We start from the raw sequence: 12752 nt of genomic DNA on the forward strand, positions 1-12752 counted from the left end.
TTTCCTCCTAATCCCATCTGTAATAGTTTATATTTAATACCACTATGTATGACTGAATCAAACGCCTTTTTAAAATCTATAAAACAGGCATACAATTTTTTACCTGTGGAAAGTACCGAGTCAATTAGATTTTTAAGCAAAAACATATGATCAGATGTTCTGGACTTTTTAACAAAGCCAATTTGAAACTCAGTAATTAGACTGTTTTGTAATAAATATTTGTCAAGTCTATCATTTAAGATTGTATTAAAAAGTTTACCAATTGCACATGTAATTGAGATGCCTCTGTAGTTTGAGGGATCAGTTGGGTCCCCTGACTTAAAAAGGGGTAGAGTGTATCCTTCAGCCCAGCATTCAGGATATTTTCCTGTATTAAGACATAAATTAAATAATTTTCTATAACATGGAACTAAACTATTGGCACTTGCCTTTAGCATTTCATTAGTTATAAAATCTAAGCCACAAGCTTTATTGTTTTTCAGCTGTGATATAGCTTTAAGTATTTCGGTATCAGTTATTGCAAAATCAAGTTTAGAAGAAGTCGAGTGTTTCTCAATGCTTTCGACTAATTTTTCTATATATTCATATAGAAAACACTCGAGGCAACCGAAAGGTGCACGGTCGCACTAAATACCAGTAATATATTATTAAGCCAAATAAAATAATGTATCCTAGTTGATAGATTGAGATAATACACGCTGTTATAATTGTTTAAAGGATGTGAATTACAGAATAAATGACAGACACATGATCTTCAGAAATTAACTAGTACAGATAATAAAGTATTTTCCTGGTCTACTTTTTGGTCTTAACTTACACTGTTATTATATTATAACAACATTACAAAAAACCGCGGGACATGACCAGATAATAAATATAATTTTTCATACATAAATCAAGTTGATCGAATTACCTGGACTCATAATATTCACACATTTGTATAACACTTAATATATATTTCTCAAATTATTGCTTTAATAGTGCGCATAGGTACTTGGGGACAAGACACAATTTTTTTTAACCGACCCTTTTTTCCAAAATCTGTTATTTTTTTTAAGTTTTCTATTATTATTTTTTTGCGTCTGTCTGTGTCATTAGAACATCAATACCCTACAGTTTAATTTAAACATACTTTATTTGCAAAAGTAGCACATTAGATAATGGCGGGGGGAAACATAGTAGTAATGCATGTAATACATACTTCAAACAAAAATTAGAAATAAAAAGAAAAAAAATACAATATAATAAGGAATAATAATAAAACAACTGGACTGGAGTGAAAGGTTGTAAAGTAGAAATTTGGAATGTTAATTGATTGTTTTAAATCTTTGTGTCATTCTGATATAAGGTTGTACGGACTCAAAAATGTCTTTGTTTTGCTGAAAGGAAAGGTCACCGTCACCAGCTAACAGAATTAAGCTCAATGGATATAGTATAACTTTCTAATTTTGAAAACAGTATTTCTCTTGCTTCGTTGTGCAAAGCGCACTCCAAAAAAAAGGGTATACTATCCTCAACAGGGTAGCCACAGCTGCATGCGGGACTTGGTTTAATATTAACACGATGCAAATCTGAATTTAAAGAACTGCACATATTTCTCAAACGTGTATAAATGATACTAAGTTTTCTATCCCAACAACTAAAATAGGAAGGTGGCTGTATCAATTTGGACTTCATCTTTCGTTTAAAAATATTTATATTTTTTGACGTACGCAGTGGCGGATCCAGAAATTTTCATAAGTGGGGGCCCACTGACTGACCTAAGAGGGGGCCCGCTCCAGTTACGTTTCAGTGATTCCCTATATAAGCAACCATTTTTTCCCCAAAACTGAGGGGGGCCCGGGCCCCCTGCCCCCCCCCCCCCCTAAATCCGCCTCTGGTACGTTATGTCTAGTCTATAACCGGGTTCTACATAATTATTACTGTTTCGCAAATTGTAGTTAGATACTTAACCAACAAGCGGGGGCATTGAACCACAGCGACAATCAAGGGCAGTCCCATTATGTAGGGAATAGAACATATTAAGCTCTCTGGATTTTCTTCTGTCCACAAGCAAATGCCAGCCAGTTTCAAAATATATAGCTTCCCGACTAGTAAACACGGGCAACCCAGTTACTAACCTCCCTGCTTCTAAATGAACATGTTCTAAATTGTCGGCTGCTTGTTGAGTACAACCATCCCATAACTCACTTGCATATTCCATAACGGGTCTTATAAAAGTAAAATATATACGAGCAAGATAATTTCTATTCAATACATATTTCAATTTTTTAAGAACATTTAATCTTGTGCTTGCACACTTTAAAATATTTTCTATATGTGCATGGAATTTACCATTGGAATCAAAAGTAATCCCTAAGTGTTTATGACAGGAGACAAATTCTCCTAATTGGTTTTGAAATTCTATTTCAATATCATCTGGGGAAGTATGGCCGGCGAATATCATAGCCTTAGTCTTATTAGGGTTAAAATTAATAAGCCAATCTTTAGACCATACTGATATTTGTTCTAAATCGCTGTTTAAGACATACTCCATAGTGTAAGACAATAGACTACAAAATACTTGGTTTTGCTATTTACTATATATTCCAAGTTTACTATCCACAGCGGTCACGTATATAGTACTAAAGAGAGTTAATTAAAAGAAATCGAAAGAATAACGGATATTGAAAAAAAGGGGGAGGGTAAAAAAATTGTCCTATCCCAAAGTACCGATGATAGTAAGAACCTTCTTACTATACAAATCCTTGATTCATGACAGTGATATATGCTTTCTAAACTGTATGCAGAAATCAGAGTTATCCAAGATATTGACTTTTAAATTAACTTAATGTTACCTCAGCTACTGATTCCATGTTGACATTATTGTGTAATGTTTGTGTTAAATGAGATATGTGTTTAAATTCTTTGTCGAATAACTGAAATTGGTGTGTCGATATCTACTGGTCCTCCACGTGCCCCGGGCAAATTCATCAGCGCTAATCGGGCATTTCTTTGCTTCTGACCGAGAAGACTGACTTCAGTCAAAATGATTGTGTGTAGATGAATCTTTAACTGTTTAAAAACCTTCATCAGACCCCGAGTCTTGCATGAAGATGGAAACTGATAGACTAAGGGACGACATCAAAAGTTCAATGAAGGGTAAAAAACTTAATTCATATAGTTTTTTTCACCGAACCCCCTACCCCCTCTTAAATTAATTTGGGAAAAATTGATTGACCAATAAGGATATATGTAAAAATCGATGTCAATTTATACAAAACTTGCAGAAATTTGAATTAAGTTTTTTATCCTTCATTGCTTTTTTGATGTCGACCCTAAAGTACTGGTACATTGTATTAACGACTTTACTATGAGAAATATCATCATCTTCAGAATTTGAAATTATATTCTTGAAGACTTGTAGCCAGAATGGTATATACATAAGCAGACTGGTGAACGTGTAGAACATGAAGGCAAACTGTTAGAAACGTAACATGGCGGTAAAACATGTAGATAGACTTGTAGACACGGAGACAGACTGACGGACACATAGAGACCGGTGAAAACGTAGAGACTTGTGGACACATAGTCAGACTGTTGAGAATCATATGGACAGACTAGGGGTCTATAAGAGAGACTTGTGAAAGTAAAAACAGACCAGTAAATGATTGAAAAACTGGTGAACATGTAGACAGACCTGTGCAAATTGAAATGTAAAATGACAAAAAATGTTTGTCAGCCTAAAAAATCTGATTCCATAACTATATTGGGTTTGATTTTCGAATATGAAATCTATATTCTTTGGGGATGCATTATGTTGTAGGGCAAGCTATAGGGTAACTGTTATCAAAGCCCTCCTTTTTTCAAATAATTTGCCAGAAGAAGGATTGAATAGGGGAATTATTCCTACCATTTGCACAACATCAACAACGCATACCCCTCCTAAACGATTTTTTATATTTATCTTCATTTTGTCGGAATATGAATGGTCTATGATTTTTTGATTTTAGTATAAATTAATGGACACTTGTTTACTTGGCTGTGCTATGATGGACCATAATTTTTTTTTCAGTATTAGAAATAAAATAAAAATAATGGATTAGTGTATTATTTCCAAAATCAATTCAACATCATGTTAGCTCATCGGGTCAATTCAAATAGCCGGATATCTTTGACTTTACCAATTATTCCACACCACATTTTACACTAGTTTAACAAATGATTCATACTTTTTATACTGATTTACTGAGAAGCGTTGCCAATATGCACAACATGTGGTTTATTTATCATAAAAGTTGTAGGTCACTGGGTCATTATCAAACACTACAGAAAATTAAACAATATATATAAATTTGTCTTTGGAATACAAGTCTATATACTATACTGAGTAAAATAATTTCAGCAGCGCATATTTTAATCAAATATTTCAACAAATAAACAACACCTATTGTCTGTGTGTGTGTTAGAAGTATACAAGTGATCTAATTATTACAGGAAAGAAAGTGAACCATAATGCGTGATTTTCTTTACTTGAAAATGGAGAAACTTGACAGAAATTAAGATAAAATTTGACTTAAATGTATTAGTTGCTTAACTTTTGTTTAGCAGTATATTTAGAACTTGTTAATTGTATATAATGCGACGTAGGTAAAGATTTTTCTTTAAAAAATATAATCATTTCCAATTTTGATGAAAACACTTATTGTGGTCAAGAAGATAGCGTTGAAAATTAAAATAATGTTTGCGCTTTGCCCTTTTTGAAGTTTTAATGGTCAGTTTCATTTTACCTTATTAATACTTTTTTACTTGAGCGTCACTGATGAGTCTTTGGTAGACGACATACCCGTCTGTCGTAAATGTAAAATTTCAATCCTGGTATTTATGATGAGTTTATTTACCCCATTTGCAAATATAACAAGTTAACAACTATATATTATCTTTCTATTAAATATACCAACGGAGCTGTTGGCGCTAGGCGCTTTTAATCTTGGTGTTATTTAACATTTGCAGCTATTGAAAATAAATTGTAAAAACGATTCTTAAAAGTTCAGCTTCGGTCTTAGAATGAATGGCAATATATTTTTTTAAAACAAATATATGACAGGGTATACATATATTCTGGTCTGCTGTGTACAATGAATGAAAAGGGAACGGTTCGTGAAGTCTCAGCGGCTTTCCCAAACACAAAAGAAAAGAACTGAAGTGTTTCAAATGGTTGATTGACAATTCAGGTATTTTGAATTTTAAACGGAAGAGTTAGTTTTGACAATTAGTCAGTTAAAAATTTAGAATAGAATCTCGGATAAGACAAACAGTGGCGAATCCAGAACTTTTCCGGGGGGGGGGGGGGAGTTGACTGACCTAAAGTTGGGATCTCTCCAGTCATGCTTCAGTGATTCCCTATATACTATCATGTTTCCAGTTCTGCTGAAATCTGGAATTCATAATTGAGAATGGAAATGGGGAATATGTAAAAGAGACAACGACTCGAAAACAAGCAGACAATAGCCGATGTCATCTAATGGGTCTTCAACGATCTTCAACGCGACGAGAATTCCACGCAAAATACGGAAATAACAGAAAATGTTGTATAATTTCCGATCTGACACATGTATTGTTACTGTCCATGCTCCCGTCGAATCAATCGGTAAGCTCGAAGTACAACCTTCGATAATAAACCAACACATGCGAAGTGTACTAATATATATGTAATAATTTATAAAATGTACCGATGTGACAAAATGTGAAACAATAGCATAGAGTATGTGAAAACGAGAACAAAACAAAAAATACGAATTTGACAGAAAGCAGCCATCGGATCCCTGAAAAATAATTGTCAATTCAGAGACTTAAATTTAGAACTGTTTAAGAAATCTTAGAATTCATGGTTATACAACTGAAGAGAACTGTTTAAGCAAATTGAGAACTATGAGGTTTTGATTTGTATGACCCCACTTTCATCGTAGGGTATATTAATTTATCGCTTACAGGTTCGTTCGTCTACCCGTTCGTCTGTTAGTCCAGCTATAGATTGGTTTGTCTGACTATCACCTCGTCCAGTTTTTGACGGTTGCAACTGAAACATTTTAAGTAAAATATCCTCAAAATGCAAGGTAGTTGGATACATTTTATTATAAAACGCAAAGAGAGAGATCATGGTTTGTCCTGCTTCCTCTTCCAAGATTTGTTGAACTACAGTTTTAATATTTCAGAGGTTGCCTGAACACACAATTGAGATGTTCATGAATGTATACCTCGGTATTTTTATTTTTGTCAAATATTCTTAAATGCCAGGAAGACCGAGTTGAATCTTAACAATTATGTATATTACAAGCATCTAGAGCTACTCCTACATTTTTTAAGCAACGACCTTGATATCTTGTAGGATGAAGAGGCGAATCAAGGAAATCCGGTGGCAGGTGGCCTGCTCCCCCTTTTTGTGATTTTTGTTGTTGTTTATTATGAAGAGAAGCACCGAAACATGAGTGGAACAAGCCCCTTTTTCGGAAGTCACTGAATCTCACTTATGAATATTTCTAGTTCCGCAACTAGGATGTTTATACGCATAATAGTGATGTGCAAGTCCATATTAGTCTAAGATGATTAGTTGTTACTGGCCGTTTGAACAAGCTGTTAAGTTAACTGCGAGTACTATTAGATCTGCACTTAGTATCTTTTTGTTGTTGGGATGTACAAGTACCAGGCCACGTCCACTTGTAGTTTTGTCATCTAATGAGTTAAGCCTTTTTCAATTGTTTATAACATCTTCATGCCTTATATATCATGTACTGTAGTACGCTGCTAGATTAAAACTGACGAGGAAAGGTAACACACGGCCAGCGAAAGCTCTATTATTGTAGAGCCCAGGTGGTCGTGTGGTCTAGCGGGACGGCTGCAGTGCAGGCGATTTGGTGTCACGATATCAAAGTAGCATGGGTTCGAATCCCGGCGAGGGAAGAACAAAAAATTTACGAAAGCAAATTAACAGATCTAACATTGTTGGGTTGATGTTTAGACGAGTTGTATATATATATAGTTCGTTCTTATTTTGTACTGATATACCATTGTCCAAGGTAAGGGTGAGGGTTAGGATCCCGCTAAACTTGTTTAACCCCGCCACCTGATATAAGTATGTTACTGTCACATGTCAGGAGTCTGTAATTCAGTACATGCATGGTTGTCGTTTGTTTGTATGTTACATATTTGTTTTTCGTTCAATTGTTTAATAGGCCGCTAGTTTTGTCGTTTGAATTGTTTTACATTGTCATTTCGGGGCCTTATATAGCTGACTAAGCAGTATTGGCTTTGCTGATTGCTGAAGGCCGAAGGGTAACGTATATTTGTTAATTTCTGTGTCAGTTTTGTCTTTTGTGTAGAGTTGTCTCGTTGGCATTCATACCACATCTTCTTTTATATGTATATATAGGATTTTATTATTTTTCAAAATATATACATTCTTATACATTTTTACTAATAATTGGATTTCAAATAAGAAATCAACTATAGCTGGGGGATCTTGTGCATGCATATACAGTTCCTAAAAGGTTGTTATAATTTTATACTATAATCATTTAAATATGAATTGCCATGGTATTTCTAAATCATTTGTAGAACATCTTTTCATTTTCGCCAATAAATATTTCTTTCCTTCGCCTAAATTTTTAGAAACATGACGTTAACACATCAAGGTCAAATAATAATTAAAAAAAAAAACACTTCTTATGCTATTTGCACCCGCCTCGTTCGCCATGGAACATGACTGTGTGATACTAGTCATCATATATAAGCGGTACTTTTATATTTTTGTGAACGGGATGACGATCGGAATTCATTTTTGTAGACTTCGGAAATTAGTACATACATGTAAAAAAAAAGTTCTTATAAGTAATCGTGTCAATTATATCGCTCCAATATATATTTTGGTGGGAAGGTTGGCAGTCAGCAATGTTCTTCTTTATAATTCTAAAATGTATCACCCTACGTGACATACGTTGCGGTGGATATGGAACTTTTCTATGGACTTCCGAATGTGTCCGTGTTTCTGTCTAGCCACCTGGTTTGTTAGCCCTTTCATGTAAAGTTCTTGTCAATTGTGAATCAAGCTTATATCAGAGATGAATCGTCACTAATGGCTAAGACGGTGAAAGAATAGTGACCAGTATTGCACGAATTTCGAACTTATACTAGATATAATTGCTCGTATAGACATTGAATATATTTTTTATAAATATCTGTCAAAATTGTCGACATGAGAGCGCTTTGGTACCCAACGCTCTTCAACTTTGTACTTTATTTGGCCTTTTAACTTTTTTTGGCCATGATTCGGTTTAACCCCGCCGCAATTTTGCGCCTGTCCCATTTCAGGAGCCTCTGGCCTTTGTTAGTCTTGTATGATTTTAAATTTTAGTTTCTTGTGTATAATTTGGAGTTTAGTATGACGTCCATTATCACTGTACTATTATGCATATTTTTAGGGGCCAGCCGAAGGACACCTACGGGTGCGGGAATTCTCGCTACATTGAAGACCCATTGATTGCCTTCGGCTGTTGTCTGCTCTATGGTCGGGTTGTTGTCGCTTTGACATATTCACCATTTCCTTTCTCAATTTTATGTTGTGGTTTTTATCTGGCGCAGAAGTAACTGGTGTGTGTGTGTGTGTGGGGGGGGGGGGGGGGGTGGGGGTCAGTCTGATGGGCTAAGCACAGAGTATAGAGAAAACTCAAGTGAAATTGGTTAATGGCTACTGCAGTTTTTCGGTGACCTTTCCTTCCCTCATGAAATCGAGGAGTGCTTCACGTTTGCCATTATATCTGATGCTCGAATCCGTCTCGGATGACAATTTCATGCATTTTAAGATGTTGTACTTATATATATTGAACATCAAGTTAGCCACCTCAATGCTGGTCAGCTGCACGCGTTGAAAACTGTAAGAATAACGGTGTAAATTTTCATGGATGTACTTTTACTAGTAATTTTTTAAATTGACTAAATTCGTTCTTATTTTGTACAGTTATGCCATTGTCCAAGGTTAGGGCGAGGGTTGGGATCCCGCTAACATGTTTAACCCCGAAACATTATGTATCATGGTATGTGTCTGTCCAAAGCCAGGAGCCTGTTATTCAGTGGTTGTCGTTTGTTTATGTGTTTCATATTTGTTTTTCGTTCATTTATTGTACATAAATAAAGCCGTTGGTTTTCTCGTTTGTATTGTTTTACATTGTCATATAGGGACCCTTTATAGCTAATTATGCTCATTGTTGAAGGCCGTACGGTGACCCATAGTTGTTAATTTCTGTATCATTTTTGTCTTTGTGGAGAGTTGTTTCATTGGCAACCACATCTTCTTTTTTATAATCCTGCTCGGAAGCCTACTTCCACCCCCTCCCCCCGTGAGTATGTTACAACAGTTAGATACATGTTATGATTGACAATTCATAACTTCTGTACTAACGGAAGAAATTTAAAATGATCAAAATGAACCTGTAATTTACAAGTACACAAACAGCACAAATGAAACACAAAGTCGGCGAAAATGTAATAAAAAAAATCGGTGCAAAAGAAATGCAGATCTGATCGATACAAATGATGAGTAATCACTGATAGCGTTTAATTGAATTTGCAATTTGCATACATCAGTTTATTTAAAATTAAAGATCATTTTTCTTCTGACCCCCCCCCCCCCCCCCCTTTTTTTTCTCTCGTTTATATGTTGTATCGAAAAGAAAGGATCTGATTCAGAATATACATCTATTTTTATCTCTGATCATGTTTCATTGAATGCAGCTGTGTACCTAGTTGCATGGGGTTGATATAAATGACATTCTAATTTGAAGTTATGTAGTACTACGTAGTTACTGATAAGTGTTAAGACTGGAGCGTTGTTAATGTGCACAACTGTGCACAAAAATTATAAAATTTCTATAGCAAGGTCAACATTCAAAAATTGAATGATTACCTTTGGAAGATAAAAGTTTAGTCGTATTAAGAATAGCCTGCTACAATAAAGACGCTCGAAAAGCATATTTAACTGTAGTTTTTGGGAGAGAAGTCGTCAAAATTATAAAAGAGGATGTTTAAAATTCAGAAGCGGATTTAGAAGGGGGCCAGGGATTCCCCGGGGTTTCTGGGGGAAAATGGTTGATTATCACTGTAGCATGACCAGGGCGGACCCCTCTTAGGCAGTCAGTGGGCCCCACTTATAACATTTCTTGATCCGCTAGTTAAATTCCCTATTCTTATAATGGAACTTATTAATCCAATAATCCCCAGGGGGGAAGGCTATATATATAGGAATAGCTTAAATAAGTCTTTCAAGCTTCATTAATATATGAAAAGGGTGGGAAATTTAAAACGGTCAGGGTTATTTCTAATTAAGTGTCTGATGCTAGTATTTATTGTGTTGCGGTTAAAATCACATTTGTAAATGTGTCAGATGTTTCCGGCATTATTATGAAATTTGCACCCATTTGACATCTAAAATAGACTGTTGGAATTTGCAATTGTCGATAAGCTTTGTTTTAAGAGGGAGTGGCAATGTAGCGCATATCAGATCATTATATAGGTGTAGGTCTTCATTTTGTTATACAAATATTGGAAATATACATGGGTATATATCATGTTTAAAAATGAATATTTGAAAAGGGACAGGTCATAGGCGGATTCGGTTGGGGGGGGGGGGGGGGGGTTCTTGGCCGCCGCCCCCCTCCCCGTTTTCTGGAGAAAAAAGATTTGGGTCAGTCAGCGCCCCAGTCCCCCTAATAAAAAATTAGGGATCCGCCACTGCAGGTATATGAAGTGTTATTGGCTAACATCTACCTCCAAAAAATGAACAAAATTAAAAGGGTCTTTTTGGAAAAACTTGTTTGAAATGTCTGTTTATTTTGATATTTATAAACATTAATATTTCAATAAAATCTTACTGGCAATAGGGCTTCCTTGGAAATAAATTGGAATTTTCTTTCAAATGACAGCAGGCAGATCGACAAAATTTGATCGAAACTGTACTTATTTTTTGTCTATCTGATGAATTATATTTGGATATTTTTCATCTTCTGATACATTAGAGTTTACAAAAATTTTGAGGTCCCGCTCATTTTACGTTTTTGTTTAGAAGCAACGCAGTCGCAATAATCACACATTGCTTTTCCAATAAATTCTTCACTCTTCTTTTTGCCCCTTTTATAACTTTAATTATGAAGAAATTTCAATTTGCAAAGACAATAGATAATGTTTTATCAGATAATTGTAGTAAGGCAGCAACCATTTGATTTTCTGGGGGGGGGGGGGGGGGGGCAGCTGAGGGTGAAACAAACAATTTTTTTTTTCTCAGGGTCCAAAACAAATGATTTTTTTCACCAAAACCTGGAAACAAACTTTTTTTTCCAAAAAAAAAACATAGCCCCCCCCCCCCCCCAGAAAATCAAATGGTTGCTGCCTAACACTTCAGAGAGTATCACTTTTACTGAGTTTACATTAATTAAAAACTGATTTGTCGTTCCCGCTTGAAGGATGCTGACACTATGCTATGGAATTTCTTCTAATGTTTCATGTATGCAAACCTTTCAATGTTAATGAGGTGGAAATGTCAAAATGATTGGATTTATTGCTCCAATATCTAACCTCAGTGGAAATACCACATTGAATAAATAGAGTTTAATTGGTTTGACAAATAGCTGATGTATTTACGACTGTGGTTTAACCGCATTAAAAATAAACAGGAACATTTAGTTTTAGATACTTATAATATATATCCAGCAAGTGATAATATCAACATATTGATATATTTAATCTGAATTTCTCACCCTTTTCATATATCATGAAGCATAAAATAGTGACCTATTCCAGCGGCTCATCCCTACCAGTCATTACATAGGAAGTGCCCCCCCCCCCCTAGTCACATTGTCTCAATCAAAATGATTAACACAGATCGATTAAGAAACCAGAAGACGGATTTGACTCGCTTGGCACTGATTCAACTTTCGATGCGATAACTTTGAAGGTCAATAAAATTCGAATAGGGATCAAGAAGAACAATCCATGCACCAGATATTCGTTGGGAAATGTTAGTATATATAGAGAGAGATCAAGATAGGTCATTATACAAATATTTTAGGTAAACGGACAGAAAGTCACAGAACAAAAGTCTAGACTCAATCGTATCGTGTTCAGTAATTGTCCGAACTCAGAAGAGTGTATATTGCCGAATTTCGTATTAATTACGGGACTGTTTCGGAACGGGTTCATCAAAGACGGTTCGTATTCGGGATGCAATCTTGACTCAGTTCGCAAAAAAAAACACCAATGACAAATCTATCCAGATCATGCCCGTTCCACAGGACACCGTCCAAAAACACAAAACATTGTTCCGATTTTGATCCGATATTGTAACTGTTACAATGCCGTGTTTGGCGAAACCTTTTCAACTTTTGATCTTCAGTGCTGTACAACTTTGTACTTTTTTCACTTTCGATCTTTTATATCTGGGCGTCACTGGTGAGTCTTGTGTGGTGACAAGGCGCGTTTTTGGCGTATTGAATTTTAAACCTGATGCTTTTTGTTATCTATTAATCGTGTTTTTCTTTGTCTAATATGTTCTCCTATTTATTTGTATTGTAGTCCTGTAATATTATGTTGTCATTTCAATGTTATATTTAACTTTGCCATTAAAGTGCGAGGTTTGGCATGTTGGCATGCCATAAAACCAGGTTCAACCCACCACTTTTATTCCCCTTTAAAAGTGTCCTGTACCAAGATGGCCATTGTTATATTAT

Source organism: Mytilus trossulus, chromosome 5 (genome assembly GCF_036588685.1).
Source record: "Mytilus trossulus isolate FHL-02 chromosome 5, PNRI_Mtr1.1.1.hap1, whole genome shotgun sequence".
Taxonomy (NCBI): Eukaryota; Metazoa; Mollusca; class Bivalvia; order Mytilida; family Mytilidae; genus Mytilus; species Mytilus trossulus.